General features: G+C 41.3%; 1 protein-coding gene across 4 annotated transcripts in view; it reads right to left on the bottom strand.

The window, feature by feature from the left end:
* Nucleotides 1–17815, bottom strand: part of KCNQ3 (potassium voltage-gated channel subfamily Q member 3) — a 362225-nt gene that overhangs the window by 150136 nt on the left and 194274 nt on the right. Inside the window, exon 1 of one of the 4 annotated variants that reach the window (XM_033929425.1) lies at nt 7571–7649. The exons of the other annotated variants lie outside the window; for them this stretch is intronic. The gene's annotated coding sequence lies outside the window, so the exon portion shown is untranslated. Of the gene's footprint in view, nt 1–7570; nt 7650–17815 lie in introns of those variants that run through there. 4 annotated transcript variants of the gene reach the window in all.

Genomic DNA, 17815 nt, shown 5'->3' with positions numbered 1-17815 from the left:
ATATACTTTATTTTCCCCCCCATCATTTTTAACAGAATCTTACATGAGTAATAGTCATATATGGAAGATTCAATGTTGCAAGGCAGAAAATTTATTAACCATAAGAGGGCGCTCCTACTTCACCAGCAAGACTTGGCACAGAAATGACTAGTGAAACAAAAAATCCTGCTTTTACAAATACAATATTTAATAATAGCTTGGAAGATAACATAAGAATTGCCATATTGGACAGAACAAAGGTCTGTCAAGCCCAGTATCCTGTTTCCAACAGTGGCCAACCCTGGTCCCAAGTACCTAGCTAGATCTCAAGTAGCAAAACAGATTCTATGCTGTTTATGCTAGGAATAAGCAGTGGATTTCCCCAAACCATCTCCATAATGGGCCTATGGACTTCTCTTTTAGGAAATTAACCAAACCTTTTTAAACCCCGCTAAGCTAACTAGTTTCACCACATTTTCCAGCAACTAATTCCAGAGCTTAATTACACGTTGTGTGAAGAAATATTTTCTCTGGTTTGTTTTAAATCTACTACTTAGCTTTATCGCATGTCCCCTAGCCCTAGTAATTTTGGAAAGAGCGAACAAGCGATTCACATCAACCCTTTCCACTCCACTCAGTATTTTATAGACCTCTATCATATCACCCCTGAGCTGTCTCGTCTCTAAGCTGAAGGGCCCTAACCACTTTAGCCTCTCCTCATGGGGAAGTTGCTTCATCCCTTTTATCATTTTTGGCGCCCTTCTCTGTACCTTTCCTAATTCCGCTATATCATTTTTTGAGATACGGCGACCAGAACTACACACAGTATTTGAGGTGCGGCATTACCATAGAGTGATATAAGGGCATTATAACATTGCCATCTTTGTTTTCCATTCCTTTCCTGATAATTCCTGGCATTCTACTTGCTTTCTTAGCAGCTGCCGCACATTGAGTTGAGGGTTTCAACGTATCCTCAACAATGACACCTAGATCCTTTTCCTGGGCAGTGATTCCTAACACAGAACCCAGCTGAATACATGTGTATAAGTATGCGTACCAGGGGCATAGCCAGCCTTCCTATTTTAGGGGTGCCCTGGGTAGACTGGGTAGGGGACACAAAATCCCTCCTCCCCTCCTGTGCACATTAAATAGCTGGCAAGGAAGCCCAAACCCCAAAAACCAAAGAAAATGTGGTGCCCGAGCTGCTCCTACTGTAAGGTGGACGTCAACAGTGTGCGTCCAGCCACTGACTCCGGGAATCCCTGAGCATGCTCAGTTATTGCGCAAACTGAGCACGTGTGAGGGCAAGTCCCGGTGTCATTGGTTGAAGGCACACTGCCGACGTCCGCATTAGAGCAAGCAGCGTACGGAGGAGGGGTGCGGCTCAGGTACTGAATTTCTTTGCTTGATGGGGATTTGGCTCAACCTTGCCAGCTATTTAATGGGCTGCTGCAGGTTTAGTGCCAATAGTAAATGACGGCAGATAAAGACCTGCGGGGTCCAACTAGTCTGCCCAACAATCACATTCATTAGTGGAGAATGTGGCGCAGTGGATAGAGCGACAGCTTCAGCACCCTGAGGTTGTGGGTTCAAGTCTTGTGCTGCTCCTTGTGACCCTGAGCCAGTCACTTAATCCACTCCACACTCACAAAGGGACTATAAGAATCAAAAAAACTCAAATACCCTTAGTGCAAATCCTGTTCTCCAAAGAAGAGATTTCACTTTTTACTCCTTTACAATAGCATAATTTTTAATTTATAACATTTTATTGAAGGAAATAAGTAAATATAATATAATACAAATAGATTTTCATTTCAAATAGATTCACAATTATGATATTTTCATACATATTTCTAACATTCCTCCAAAATATATTTCCATATAACCCATATCAACCCCCCCTACTACCCCAACCTCCCTTTCCCCCTTCCCCCTCCCCTATTCACACTGCATTGAAGTAATTAATCTAATCAAATAAAATATGAAATTTATCATTCCTTCAATATACATTTCTATATGACCTATTTCATTCTACCCCTGCACCCCCCAATTCTCCCCTCCCAAAGGAAGAAGACACATAAAACTCAAAAAGCCACTACTCTACTTCAGGAGTCTTGTAAAGGGGGAGAAAAAGCCTCAGACTCGTAGCATTCAGGCTACTCTTAGAGTTACATCATCGGCATTTTTTTTTTTTTTTTAAAACCCTCCTCCGTGTTTTCGTACCTTCAGTAATAAATACTTTTCAAATATTTCAATAAATTTCCATCCACATGCGCTGGGAGCCCTACTCTGAACTCCTAAAGAACAGCTGTGTCGGGAACGACCATAAAATGGCTTCCCGCTCGTGGAATTGGACTGCGTCCGGATTGTGTGCCAGTATATAATGTTCCTAATACTGTTCTGATGAGCACTTATCTTTCCCAGCGCTGGGCTGGATCAGGCACACGTGGCTTTCATACACTCGGCCGTTCAGGTTGGGCAGACTGGATGGACCATTCGGGTCTTTATCTGCCGTCATCTACTATGTTACTATGTTACTATGTTACTATATATTACTATGTTACTATATGTTACTATGTTACTATGTATGTTACTATGTTACTATATGTTACTATGTTACTATGTATGTTACTATGTTACTATGTATGTTACTATGTTACTATGTTACTAGGTATGTTACTATGTTACTATATGTTACTATGTTACTATATGTTACTATGTTACTATGTATGTTACTATGTTACTATGTTACTATGTATGTTACTATGTTACTATATGTTACTTTGTTACTATATGTTACTTTGTTACTATATGTTACTATGTTACTATGTATGTTACTATGTTACTATGTTACTATGTATGTTACTATGTTACTATGTTACTATGTATGTTACTATGTTACTATGTATGTTACTATGTTACTATGTATGTTACTATGTGTTACTATGTTACTATGTATGTTACTATGTTACTATGTTACTATATATTACTATGTTACTATATGTTACTATGTTACTATGTATGTTACTATGTTACTATGTTACTATATGTTACTATGTTACTATATTACTATATGTTACTATGTTACTATGTTACTATGTATGTTACTATGTTACTATATGTTACTATGTTACTATGTTACTATGTTACTATGTATGTTACTATGTTACTATATGTTACTATGTTACTATATGTTACTATGTATGTTACTATGTTACTATATGTTACTATGTTACTATGTATGTTACTATGTTACTATATGTTACTATATGTTACTATGTTACTATATGTTACTATGTTACTATATGTTACTATGTTACTATGTATGTTACTATGTTACTATGTTACTATATGTTACTATGTATGTTACTATGTTACTATATGTTACTATATGTTACTATGTATGTTACTATGTTACTATATGTTACTATGTTACTATGTATGTTACTATGTTACTATGTTACTATATGTTACTATGTTACTATGTATGTTACTATGTTACTATATGTTACTATGTTACTATATGTTACTATGTTACTATGTATGTTACTATGTTACTATATGTTACTATGTTACTATGTGTTACTATGTTACTATATGTTACTATGTTACTATGTATGTTACTATGTTACTATATGTTACTATGTTACTATATGTTACTATGTTACTATGTTACTATATGTTACTATGTTACTATGTTACTATATGTTACTATGTTACTATGTATGTTACTATGTTACTATGTTACTATATGTTACTATATGTTACTGTTACTATGTTACTATATGTTACTATGTTACTATATGTTACTATGTTACTATATGTTACTATGTATGTTACTATGTTACTATATGTTACTATGTTACTATGTATGTTACTATGTTACTATATGTTACTATATGTTACTATGTTACTATATGTTACTATGTTACTATATGTTACTATGTTACTATGTATGTTACTATGTTACTATGTTACTATATGTTACTATGTATGTTACTATGTTACTATGTTACTATATGTTACTATATGTTACTATGTATGTTACTATGTTACTATATGTTACTATGTTACTATGTATGTTACTATGTTACTATGTTACTATATGTTACTATGTTACTATGTATGTTACTATGTTACTATATGTTACTATGTTACTATATGTTACTATGTTACTATGTATGTTACTATGTTACTATATGTTACTATGTTACTATGTGTTACTATGTTACTATATGTTACTATGTTACTATGTATGTTACTATGTTACTATATGTTACTATGTTACTATATGTTACTATGTTACTATGTTACTATATGTTACTATGTTACTATGTATGTTACTATGTTACTATGTTACTATATGTTACTATGTTACTATGTTACTATATGTTACTGTTACTATGTTACTATATGTTACTATGTTACTATATGTTACTGTTACTATGTTACTATATGTTACTATGTTACTATGTATGTTACTATGTTACTATGTTACTATATGTTACTATGTTACTATGTTACTATGTTACTATATGTTACTATGTTACTATATGTTACTATGTTACTATGTTCTTGTGTCAAGTCTGCTCAGCCAAAGTCCCTTTACAAGACTCCTGAAGCCTAGCAGTTGTTTTTTGAGTTTTAAGTCCACAGTGCGTTGTTGAGCCTTAGGAAGAGGTTTAAAATTATACTGTATTATATCGTAAAGGAGTAAAAAGTGAAATCTCTTTTTTTGGAGAACAGGATTTGCACTAAGGGTATTTGAGGTTTTCAAGTCACTTAGGGCTCCTTTTACTAAGATGCGTTGGGGCTTTAACTCGCGGAACAGCGCGCGCTACACTGCCCCACGCGCTAGGCCTTAACGCCAGCACTGAGCTGGCGTTAGTTCTAGAGGCGTAGCGCGCGGTCATTTCCTGCGTGCGTTAAAAACGCTAGCTCACCTTAGTAAAAGGAGCCCTTACTCCTCCATTGCCCCAAGTACCTGAATGCAAACCAAAATAAATAAAATTATCAAGACAATGTTGAACCAGCAGTCTTCCCCTCCCCCCCCCAAAAAAAAGATACTCAGATGATAAAAATGTGGTATAAAATACGCAAACTTGCTCCAGATCCGTCCTTGCTATTTTCAGGGCTCAGACCATACGAAAAGTCTGCCCTGCACTGGCCTTACTTCCCAGCTATCGAGGTGTCATCAAAACCTACTCGGCCCATCCTGATCTATCCTGCCCCATATGAACTAGTAGCTCAGGATCCTCAAAGCTCTGACAACACAGTATTAAATACCATGTTGTGAGTGATTTTTTTTTTTTATCGGGCAATGCTGAGTACAAGAGCATGCAAATTACTGTATATGCATGCTATGCCTGCGGAGCAACCCTGGTAAAAGGGGCAGGAATCTGGCACCCGCTCAGAAGAACACATCGCTAGGCACAGCTCCTTCCTCTCCTACCCCTCTGTCAGCTCCATCCATTTTCCTTCCTCTCATGCTGCCGCTGTTGCTCTCCCTCCTACCGGCTCATCTTGATCATGAATCCAGCTGAGGCGGCAAGGGAACCCCCCAATCAGGACTCACAGAAGCCACCAATCTAATTATTTGTTAGATATTCTAAGCCTGTAGGAAGACGTTTCATGAGCCTTTTTTTGCACGACCTAACAAGCGTGCTACCTGTAATGGCGGCATTAGTAGTGTGACCCTATGGCTCCAGAAAAAAAGGGGACGGATTGAGACATCCGGGTTTTACTTCCATTGAAAGCAATGGAAGTAAGGAGAACAGATTGAGACATCGTGGTTGCTTTCAATGGAAGTAAAACCCGGATGTCTCAATCCGTCCCCTTTCATCTGGAGCCATAGGGTCACACTAGGCATTAGCCAACAACCTCACCACTGTCAAAAGACGACCACATCCTAGAAATCTGGACCACAACCTGCCACCTTTTTTGGCTAAAACCCTCAACTGGCCACCGCTACACTCCAAGGATTACAGTAGGCGTTATAGACTTTCCACTAGAACTACAATCCCGAATCTGAGGAGTAGACATTAATAACCACCTATCCATGAAGACCCAAGTTACAATCAATAATAAAAGCAATCTTTCCTCGTGATGAGAAAGCTAAGATCCATCAGAAAATACTTGAAACAGAGGCTTTCTGAATTTTAGTGCACTCCCTAATCCTATCTTGACTAGACTACTGCAATATGACACTAGTTCTTTGCTCTAAAACGTTGCTATTGTGTCTACAGCTAATTGAAAATGCAGTATGAAGACTCATATATGGACTATAGATTTCGGAACATCTACAACCCTATTATATGAAACTACATTGGCTGCCCATAACCACAAGGATCAAGTTTAAATTAGGCATCACTGCCTTAAGATCCTGACAGGGAATGCCCCCAGCTACCTAACAGAGTTGACCAACCTACTCCAGGGTACCTCCAACAGATATTCCACCAGAAATATTTTCCACTTAAAATTTCCAGCATGCAACAATATAAAGGCTACCAGACAAATTGCCCTATTCATCCAAAATCAATTAGCAAAATGCTGGATCCAATTACCACTTACACTACGATCTTGTGACTACCATCTCAGGTGCAAAAAAACTTTTAAAAGCATTTCTGTACCAAGACAGGGAGCCAACCCTGAAGTAACTGAAATGGAGCCAAACGGAAGACATAAAACTTTTTTTTTTTGACGATAAACGACGGACTAAGAAGGAAAAACAACAAATAAAGCACAGCGACCGAGCTAAATAACCCAGACGCGGTGTCAGAAGGCAGAAAAATAGGAGCTCAATTTCCACAGGGCTTCTGGCTCCGCAGAAAAAACTGAACTGAGGACCACGAGGTGGGGATGCGCCCTCTAGTGGGCAAGAAGGCATGCACATGCGTGGTGCAGTGTAGCAAACTTGAAACTTCAATCAAGTTTGCTTGAAAAGCTGTCCGCGCTGGGGCTCCGTAGATGACGTCACCCACATGTGAGAATATCATGCCTGCTTGTCCTGGGATAATGGTAATTGTAAAAGCTCTTTTCTAGAACTGAGGGTCTCAAAACACAGTGCTGGCACTGTGTGTCTCCTACCCTCCTTCTGCCATCGCATATCTCCCATCTTCCTTGTCTTCTCTCCCCGGACTAACAGCGGCAGCTCACTGTGTGCTTTTAATTTCCTCGCACAACTGTCGCTAGCATTAATTTAGCCAGTAATTCCCTCAGGTCTTGGGGCCTTTGCAAGGCCAGTTCGCCTTTGTCAAAACTTTCTTTAAACTCTGCTAAGCTAACTGCTTTTACCACATTCTCTGGCAATGAATTCCAGAGTTTAATTATAGATTGAGTGAAGTAGGAGCAAAGGAGATGGAAGGGAAGAGAGAGAGAGAGAGCGATATAGTGATGGATGCAAGGGCTGAGGGGAAGATTTTAAAAAATCTCATGTATGTAAAGGGAAGGGGTGAGAAGGGCCTACCCAGGCTAAATCTGGGCCCACCCAAAATGGTAGGTCTGGCAACATCCCTGTCCACAAGTGATGTGGTTTGTTGCCATCTCTCCCCATGGTGCCTCTTCCCCCCTCCACTCCCCCACCACAGTGTACCTCTTAAAATTTTTCTTCGCTTCCAGAAATTGCTGGCAGTGATTCACACAAGTTGCTCATGCCAGATCCAGACTCTTCCCTCTGATGTGGTCCCGCCTATATAAAAACAGGGTGTTGAGTCATAAAGAAGGCTGTTGTCTTGGTGTAAGCAGCATGGTGTGAATTGCTGATTGCTGTTGGTGACATCCATTTCAAAGGTACATGGTGGGAAGGGGGAGAGGATGGTTGAGAGAAGGGAAGGGGAAATATGCTAGCAGAGGAAAGGGTGGGGAGAGAAAGAGATGCTGAGAGTCTTCAGCTTTAGAGCTTGGAGATCCCCATCAGCCAAAGCAAGCGTACACCACTTTGCTACAAGAGCGGATGCAGTATAAGTGGTGTACGCTTGCTTTGGCTGATGGGGATCTCCAAGCTCTAAAGCTGAAGACTCTCAGCTTCTCACCCCTTCCCTTTACATACATGAGATTTTAGGTCAGACCAATGGTCCATCAAGCCCAGTAGCCCGTTCTCACGGTGGCCATTCCAGATCCCTAGTACCTGGCCAAAACCCAAGGAGTAGCAACATTCCAGAGTGATGTCATAATGCCTCATTCCACAGGGCCTCAGAGCCAACCTCATCAGTGATGTTACAATGGCTTGATTGTCCTATACTTGGCACATGTAAGAGCATAAGAATAGCCTTACAGGGTCAGACCAATGGTCTATCAAGCCCAGTAGCCTGTTCTCCTGGTGGCCGATCCAGGTCACTAATACCTGGCCAAAACCCAAAGAGTAGCAATATTCCATGCTACCGATCCAGGGCAAGCAGTGGCTTCCCCCGTGTCTTTCTCAATAACAGACTATGGACTTTTCCTCCAGGAACTTGTCCAAACCTTTCCTAAAACCTGCTTAAAACAATGCGTTCAAGAGATTAACTATTCTGTGAGTGAAAATAAAATTTCCTCCAATTGGTTTTAAAGGTATTTCCCTGTAACTTCATCGAGTGTCCCCTAGTCCCCTGAAAAGTACAAAATTAAAAAATTACAGACAAGAAAATCCAAATATGTTACACATCAAAAAACATATATTCAATTCAACTTTTTTTATTTATTGTACTTTTTATTTACTGTATATTATAGGACCCCTGAAGCAGGCTTTCTGGCCGAAACACCCTCCATGTTTCTGCATGGTTGCTAATAAAGTTGGCTTGAAGACCAGGTCCCCTCTGCTCTTTGGTTGGATTGCTCTAACCACTACGCCACCCTCTCCTCAAACTTAACTGGCCAGCGTTGAATATTGACATAGCCAGCTACGTTTATGCCAGCCATAAATAAACCAGATATTCAATGCCGATCACCGGAAATGGTCTGCAGTCAGCATCAAATGCGGGAGTTGGTCAGCCCACCTCTTGCAGTCTCAATATCGGCCTGTATATGTGTGTGGGGGGGAGGGGTGAAATAGTTCAATAGTGAATGAATGTTTAGCCTGGTGCAGTGGATGGTGCGACAGCCTCAGCACCCTGGGGTTGTGGGTTCAAACCCCGCGCTGCTCCTTGTGACCCTGGGCTAGTCACTTAATCCTCCACTGCCCCAGGTACATTCGATAGATTGTGAGCCCACCAGGACAGACAGGGAAAATGCTTGAGTACCTGATTGTAAAACCGCTTAGATACATCTTGATAGACGGTATATAAAGCCCCTAAGAAACTTGAAGCTAAATAACCAGCACTAAAGTGCAACTGTGCCACTGTAACATAACTATAATCATATCACTACAATAGGACAGTAAGGCTTACATAGGCTGAATCCCCGATAATAGCTTTACTCCCACCACAATCAGCTCAAGCAATGATTTCTGTATTCAGCTGAGCTAAAGAAATCCACAGATCTGCAAGCATCAGTCTAACGACAGCTGCCTGGTATCTGGGCATGGATCCGTACAGGGCAAATACACTCTGCACCAGCTCGTGCACTTTGCGCTCGCTTGGAGGAGCCCTTTCAGAGAAGCGCAGACCCCCCCAGGGAGCTGTGGAGTGTTCTCAGATGGCTCTAATTGCGCAGGGTCAGCACTTCGAGAAGGCCGAAATGTCTGTTCTCTCCGCTTAATATGTCCCGGCGTGAAGCTTTTTCCAAGATTGGCTTTCCTAGATCTTTAACACCTGCGGGCTCAAACTCTTGCCTGCTCCTTCCAGAGGAAACGTGGGAAAGAGGGACTTGGAATGACGCAAGGCAGGTTACGGGGAGGGAAGAGAGTTTGGGGAGCAGAGGGCATCGAAGTAAATCGGCGGCGGAGACACCAGCGTTAAAATCAGACATTGCAAGTTTAACGCTCAGAGATCAGCTACGGCAAACGGTTAAATCCTGATGTCAATAGAGGCATTTTACAGGTTCCTGTCACTGAATCAGCACAGAACCATCCAGTTAGTGCTGGGATGTTACTAAGGAGGAAAAAAAAATCCCTTAATTATTCAAAATAAACTGCAAAAGCCATTGCTAGGTAAGTGGAAATAAAAGCTGACACATGTCCCCTACATAAGAACATAACAAATTGCCATACTGGGACAGACCTTAGGTCCATCAGGCCCAGTGTCCTGTTTCCAACAGTGGCCAACCCAGGTCCCAAGTACCAGGCAGAAACCCAAAGAGTAGCAACATTCCAGAGCTGAGATTGTGATGTCATAATGCCTCATTCCACCAATGACTAACAGCCAAACTCATCTGTGATGTCACAATGGCATGATTGTCCTATTCTTGGCTCACATAAGAACATAAGGGTTGCCATACTAGGACAGAACGAAGGTCCATCAAGCCCAGTATCCTGTTTCCAACAGTGGCCAACCCAGGTCCCAAGTACCAGGCAGAAACCCAAAGAGTAGCAACATTCCAGAGCTGAGATTGTGATGTCATAATGCCTCATTCCACCAATGACTAAGAGCCAAACTCATCCATGATGTCACAATGGCATGATTGTCCTATACTTGGCTCACATAAGAACATAAGGGTTGCCATACTAGGACAGAACGAAGGTCCATCAAGCCCAGTATCCTGTTTCCAACAGTGGCCAACCCAGGTCCCGAGCACCTAGCTAGATCCCAAATAGTAAAACAGATTTTATACTGCTTATCCTAGGAATAAGCAGTGGATTTCCCCAAGCCTTCTCAATAACGGCCTATGGACTTCTCTTTTGGGAAATGATCCAAACCTTTTTTAAACCCTGCTAAGCCTATTGATTTTACCACATTCTTCGGCAACGAACACTGTGTTAAGAAATATTTATCGGGTGTGTTTTAAATCTGCTACTTACTAGCTTCATTGCATACCCCCTAGTCCTAGTATTTTTGGAAAGAGTAAGTAAGCCCCCCAGGGGAGAAAAATATAAGAACATAAGAATTGCCGCTGCTGGGTCAGACCAGTGGTCCATCATGCCCAGCAGTCCGCTCACGCGGCGGCCCTCTGGTTAAAGACCACCCTAACCAAGACTAGCCCTACCAACGTACGTTCTTGTTCAGCAGGAACTTGTCTAACTTTGTCTTCAATCCCTGGAGGGTGTTTTCCTCTATGACAGACTCCGGAAGATCATTCCAGTTTTCTACCACTCTCTGGGTGAAAAAGAACTTCCTTACATTTGTACGGAATCTATCCCCTTTCAATTTTAGAGAGTGCCCTCTCGTCCTCCCTACCTTGGAGAGGGTGAACAACCTGTCCTTATCTACTAAGTCTATCCCCTTCAGTACCTTCAATGTTTCGATCATGTCCCCTCTCAATCTCCTCTTTTCAAGGGAGAAGAGGCCCAGTTTCTCTAATCTTTCGCTGTACAGCAGCTCCTCCAACCCCTTAACCATCTTAGTCGCTCTTCTCAAGGGAGAAGAGGCCCAGTTTCTCTAATCTTTCGCTGTACAGCAGCTCCTCCAACCCCTTAACCATCTTAGTCGCTCTTCTCTGGACCCTTTCGACTAGTACCATGTCCTTCTTCATGTACGGCGACCAGTGCTGGACGTAGTTCTCCTGGTGAGGGTGCACCATAGCCCAGTACAGCGGCATGATAACCTTCTATGATCTGTTTGTGAACCCCTTCTTTATCATTCCTAGCATTCTGTTTGCCCTTTATGCTGCCGCCGCACATTACATAGATGGCTTCATCGACTTGTCGATCAGAACTCCCAAGTCCCTTTCCTGGGAGGTCTCTCCAAGTACCGCCCCGGACAGCCTGTATTTGTGCATGAGATTTTTATTACCAACATGCATCACTTTGCACTTATCCACGTTGAACCTCTGCCATGTCGCTGCCCATTTCTCGAGCTTGATTATGTCACGTTGCAGATCTTTGCAATCCCCCTGTGTCTTCACTACTCTGAATAACTTCGTATCGTCCGCAAATTTAATCACCTCGCTCGTCGTACCTATGTCCAGATCGTTTATAAAGATGTTGAAGAGCACGGGTCCAAGCACCGAGCCCTGCGGCACTCCTCTGGTGACGCTCTTCCAAACCGAGTATTGTCCATTTACCCCCACTCCCTGTTTCCCATGCTCCAGCCAGTTTTTTAATCCACGTGAGTATTTCACCCTCGATTCCATGGCTTGCAATTTTCCGAAGTAGTCGTTCATGCGGAACCTTGTCGAACGCCTTCTGAAAATCCAGATATACAATGTCGACCGGATCACCCTTGTCTATCTGTCTGTTTACTCCCTATCTACTGTACCTGAATATATAAGACTCCTGCAAGCCTGAAGGATATTGAAGTGGTATAAGAACATAAGAATAGCCTTACTGGGTCAGACCAATGATCCATTAAGCCCAGTAGCCCGTTCTCACAGTGGCAAATCCAGGTCACTAGTACCTGGTGTGACAGGGATCTGGCTAGTCCTAACAAAGCCCAGGGAAAAGCCCAGGGAAAAGCTCAGGGAAGCATTAATAATGTTCCAGGGACTAAGGAGAAGAAATATCCTGAGTATAGGGAAAATCCTGAGCACAAGGTTAAGAGGGAGCCTGTCCCTTTAAAAGCTCACAGAGCTCAGGCTGGAACGGGAAGGACAGGGCTCTTTAAGGAATTAGCTAAAGCTGCTGTGAGGGGGCGTGGTTATGTGCCGAGGCTCCCTTTTTCTGAAGCTCCCTCGTCAGTGAGAGAGGAGGGACAGCTGGGACTGGAAGCTCAGGGGAAGCTGAGAAGGAAACCAGCTACAGCAGCTAACTTTTGGCCAGCCTTCAGAAGTTCTCACCAGGATAGGGAAATGCAAAACCCTGAAACACAATCTGAGGTTTGTGACATGGACTGGTTAGAGAGTAATGCTATGTCTGGGGAAGAACACCCTATGGAATGGGAATAGGTTTAGGAAAGCCTGAATGTCCTTTTTCCTTGGTGAAAGGGTTTTGTTTTTGTTTCTTCCTTTTTGAATTTTATGTTTTGTGAAGGATTGTGTATCCTGTTTTCAACCTGGGCTGGAAGCTGCTGAATTTACTGTTGGGTTAGATAAGTGGAACAGTGGCCACACCTGTGGGAGTACAAGTCCCTCTGCTCCTAGGAAAAGGGAACTGCCACTCAAATCTACCAGAAGCCTAATTAGTGCTTAGAACCGGGTAGCCTAACTATTGCCAAGGCAGGTATGGTTCTAGCACTGCTTGTGGAAAGAATACCTAACATAAACTGTATTTTATGTTCTTAATTTGTGAACTTGAATTGGCCAACACTGAGGGTGCAGTGAAAAGAACTGGCACATGAGAGAAAGAAAGCAGAACAAGAGAAAATTGGAATGTTTTGGGTTTTTACTTTGAATGCCAAATTTTGACCCTTTTTGTTTGAAACTTTTCTTGTGGATAAATAAAAGTGATATATTTGGACAAAAACCCGGCCAGTGTGGTGTGCAGTTTATGGGAGGCACCAGGCCAGCTGTGGCCCACCACGGTTACGCTCGAGCCAAGACTGGGATTCTGTGGAGTTACTAGGCCTCGCCAGGATCCCGGTCCCACACTGGCCAAAACCCAAGGAGTAGCAATATTCCATGCTACCGATCCAGGGCAAGCAGTGGCTTCCCCCGTGTCTTTCTCACTAACAGACTATGGGCTTTTCCTCCTTGTCCAAACCTTTCTTAAAACCTGCTGCGCCATCTGCTCTTACCAAATCCTCTGTCAATGCATTCCAGAGCTTAACTATTCTCTGAGTGAAAATAAATTTCCTCCTACTGGTTTTAAAAGTATTTCCCTGTAACTTCCTCAAGTGTCCCCTAGTCTTTGTAATTTTTGATGGAGTGAAAATAGCAATGTATAATATATAGGAAAAAAAAATAAAACAAGAAGAAAAGAACACCATGAAATAATAGTAAAGACCTACCCTAAAAGCCCACCCAAAAGAATCCCAAGATAGATAAAAACATCCTCAGGTATGGTAGGCATTTTTTTGTTCCTGGAGGGCTCATACTTAAAAAAAATAATCACAAACAGCTGAGGTGGGATTTGAACTTGGGTTCTCTGAATATCAACCTTTACTCTAACCATTATGCTGTCCCTCTGCTTTCATGGACACCTGTGTGGCCATTTCATAAGACGAACATTGCTATAGTACTACTCAGGCGCCAATATTACTTGATTTTCCCCCTGTTCATGAGGTCAGCATTTCAGTTTGTAAGAAGGATGTTCATGGTGGAAGTTTTCAGGACATGGACCTCCAACCTCACATTTATTTTAGAGCTGGCTTTATTGAAGAAGTGAATTGAAGCAATGGTCCTTGTCATCCAGCACAACGGAGGAGTCGTGAGGGTGAGATGTCAATAATTCAGCTACGAATGGGTAAAATTATTACATGTGTTTCATCTTACCACTTTTTTAGAAAATTAGTACAAGAGTCCAATAACTTCCCATAACAACAAATTACTTTTCATCATGACGGAAGTCGCTATACAACTTACTCTGAAAAACTGGAAAAATCGGGATAGATTAAACTATAGTTTTTGGTGGGAATCCTTGTGCCAAACTTATAAATTTGAACATATGAGAACAATACAATTGGGACATTATAAGAAATTTAAGGATGTTTGGGACCCATTGACAAAATTTTGTAAAGATTGATTATCGGATTTAGCCCTTTGATTATACGCATCCAGGAAGTGGGGGGGGAAGGGGGGTATGTAATTAATTTTTTTTTTTTTTTATGTTTCATAATTTACAAACCAAGTAAATAGGCACTTGTACAAAAAGTGAATTAGTGAAAATAATATTACATACATTGTAAATCGTACCTTAATACCATTTACAAAGAAAGTTTAAAATTAAGAAAAAAGGAGGATTAACTAAGTCACTCAAGTCCTCAACCTAGGATTCCAATTAATTTATTATTGGATTGCAAACTTGTTTATCTTGATCATTTGCATTATATTAAGGGCTCCTTTTACGAAGGCACGCTAGGGCCTTACCGCGTGGAACAGCGCGCTCTAAAATGCCACGTGCGCTGGCCGCTACCGCCTCCTCTTGAGCAGGTGGTAGTTTTTCAGCTAGCGCACGCTAAAAACGCTAGCACACCTTTGTAAAAGGAGCCCTAAATGTTTTTACACTTTTAGGAAGGATGGGTGGGGGAGGGGGAGGGGTTATGTATTTATTGTATCATTAGAAGGCATTGAGTGCTGTCTGTTGAGTTAATTGATTGATAATATGTTGCACTTTATGCTGGTTTTTAAAATGAATAAAGATTTAAATTTTAAAAAAAAAATAAAAAAATTAGTAAAGACGGTTGTTTGATCGATTTCTAACCTAAGGTTTTACTGGTTTTAACTTCTTTGATCAAACGTTATCTAAAACCCCATAATTCACCCTATTCTTATCTCCTAAAGACTTCAACTTCCCGTTGGTAACTCTTTACCCGGTGTCAGGTCAAAAGCACGCCGGGACAACGGCACGTGCAGACAACTGAGCGCAGCATGGAGGCGCGCGCCGCAGAAAATTACTGTTTTTAGGGCTCCAACCGGGGGGTGTGGGGGGAACCCCCCCCACTTTACTTAATAGAGATCGCACCGCGTTGTGGGGGGCGTGGGGGGTTGTAACCCCCCACATTTTACTGAAAACTTCACTTTTTCCCTGTTTTTAGGGAAAAAGTTAAGTTTACAGTAAAATGTGGAGGGTTACAACCCCCCAAACCCTCCATAACGCCGGCGCGATCTCTATTAAGTAAACTGGGGGGGCTCCCCAACAAAACACCCCGTCGGAGCCCCTAAAAACTGTAATTTTCTTTGGCGCGCACCTCCGTCTTGCACTCAGTTGTCGGCGTGCGCCTTTGTCTTTTGTGGGGTTGTCTATGAACCCTTTACCCGACGTTTTTATTACCTCAAAAATTTTATGTCATCGCTTATTCTATTCCTTCAAATTTTGAATGTAATTCTTGTTTTAGTTTGGATGTAATCCGCCTTGAACCGCAAGGTAATGGCGGAATAGAAATCACTAATGTAATGTAATATGTATTTCCGTTGATTTGTACTTGTCGCTGATTGTTCAGTTTCTCTTGTTGTAAACCGCCTTGAACTACTGTGGTTTTGGCGGTATATAAGAATAAAGCTATGATGACGATGATTATTATTATTGGTAATAGCACTGCGAAGACTCGACACTTACAGTGTTTCGGAATCAATACCTTTGGTAAGAGTCCAGTTGAGCCATAACATATTAAAAACAATGAAAAAAATACTCATGTTAAATATAAAACACATAGGGCTCCTTTTACGAAACTGCGTTAGGGCATTAATGCGCGAAATAGCACGGGCTACATTGAGCTGGCATTAGTTCTAGCCGCGTAGCACCGCGGTAACATCCTGCGGGCGCTAAAAACGCTAGCGCACCTTAGTTAAAAGGAGCCCATAATATAAAACTAATCGCATCGGGCGAGAAATCATAATAAATCAAACGGTAAAAGCAAATGGAACAGTCCATGCCAATTGCAAAACGAATATTGTTCAACATTTACAATCAAATGAGATTCCCAAGTGATAATAAATAGATAAAAGTAATATGCATCTTGCTGAAATGGCTTGAGGCCGAAGCTTCGGATTATTCCCTTTGGAGATGCCGAATGATTTCTCTTCTGATGTGGGAAAGGAGGGATGTGACTGATTTGTCTTCTCGCCAGGGCCGCCTTTTCCAGACCACTTGGGAACCTTTTTGGACTACTTTGACCCCTCTGGCTCGTAGCCGGATACTTAATTGATGATTCTTGTTTGTATCTATCCTTTTGTTTTGCTTGGTGTTTTACTTTTCTTTTCTAATTCTTTGCTGCTGTGTATTTGGAAGGAGGACCCAGGGGTGGGAATGGGGGTGGGAGGGGGGTTGTTTTGGTTGGGGTTTTGGGGGGGGGGTTTCTTTTGGGGACATTTCATAATCTGTTGAGCTGGTTTTGTACTTTGTTATGTTGCCCTGTTGCTTTCTTGATTGCTCAATAAAAACATATTTGACCATAGATAAAAGTAACGCAGTCAAGGATATGGTCTCCGAGTAAAAGGAACTAGAAAATGTGTTTTGTATTAAAATGACTCTTATTTTCATTGTCAGGGTCGAGTCTTCGCAGTGCTCCCATCAATAAAGCGTCTTTTGACCTGTATACCCGTGGCTGAATTATTGGCATCTCATCCTCACGACTCCTCCTTTGTGCTGTGCTTCTGTCATCGTCGAGACCTTTTTGGGTTCTCTCTCTCTCCAGCGTCTCTTTTCATCAAACACCATCTATGTTTCTAAGAGGCTTCTGGATACTGTCCAAATGATTTCACCCTCTAACTGACAGAATAATTTTGCGTCCCTTTTTTTTTTAAGTTTAATACAAGAGCAACTTGTGTATTCATATAATTGTTGAGTATGTCATGTGTCACATCTCATTAAGGAAGCCTCAACCGCAGCTGAAAGGTAACCTGCCACAAAACTGCCTTGGGTAAACCTCTTCACAAAGGCCATTAATAAATCCCAATAAATATATATATATATATATATTTTTATTTTAAAAATATATATACCATTTAAAACTAAGCGGTTTACATAATTTACATACATAATATAAAAATAAACACGATCAAACAAATACACGATAAAATAGCCATGTGGTAAAATAAACATGCTACAAATATGAAAAATGAATGCCGACAATTTGGGGCATAGTAATGTATTTAACTTGGTGTGGGGCCCATTGGCATCTTTTATTGCTTCTATATAGTTGTCATTTCTCTTTAATTTTTGTCTGATTTCCTTACACATCCAGGGTGGAAATGTGGTATTATTTTAAATAAGAGTGGGTTATTGGAAAAATAA

The sequence above is a fragment of the Geotrypetes seraphini genome, chromosome 2, assembly GCF_902459505.1.
Source record: "Geotrypetes seraphini chromosome 2, aGeoSer1.1, whole genome shotgun sequence".
Classification (NCBI taxonomy): Eukaryota; Metazoa; Chordata; class Amphibia; order Gymnophiona; family Dermophiidae; genus Geotrypetes; species Geotrypetes seraphini.
Note: the sequence above shows the minus strand (reverse complement) of the source record. Positions and strands in the feature narration are given on the sequence as shown.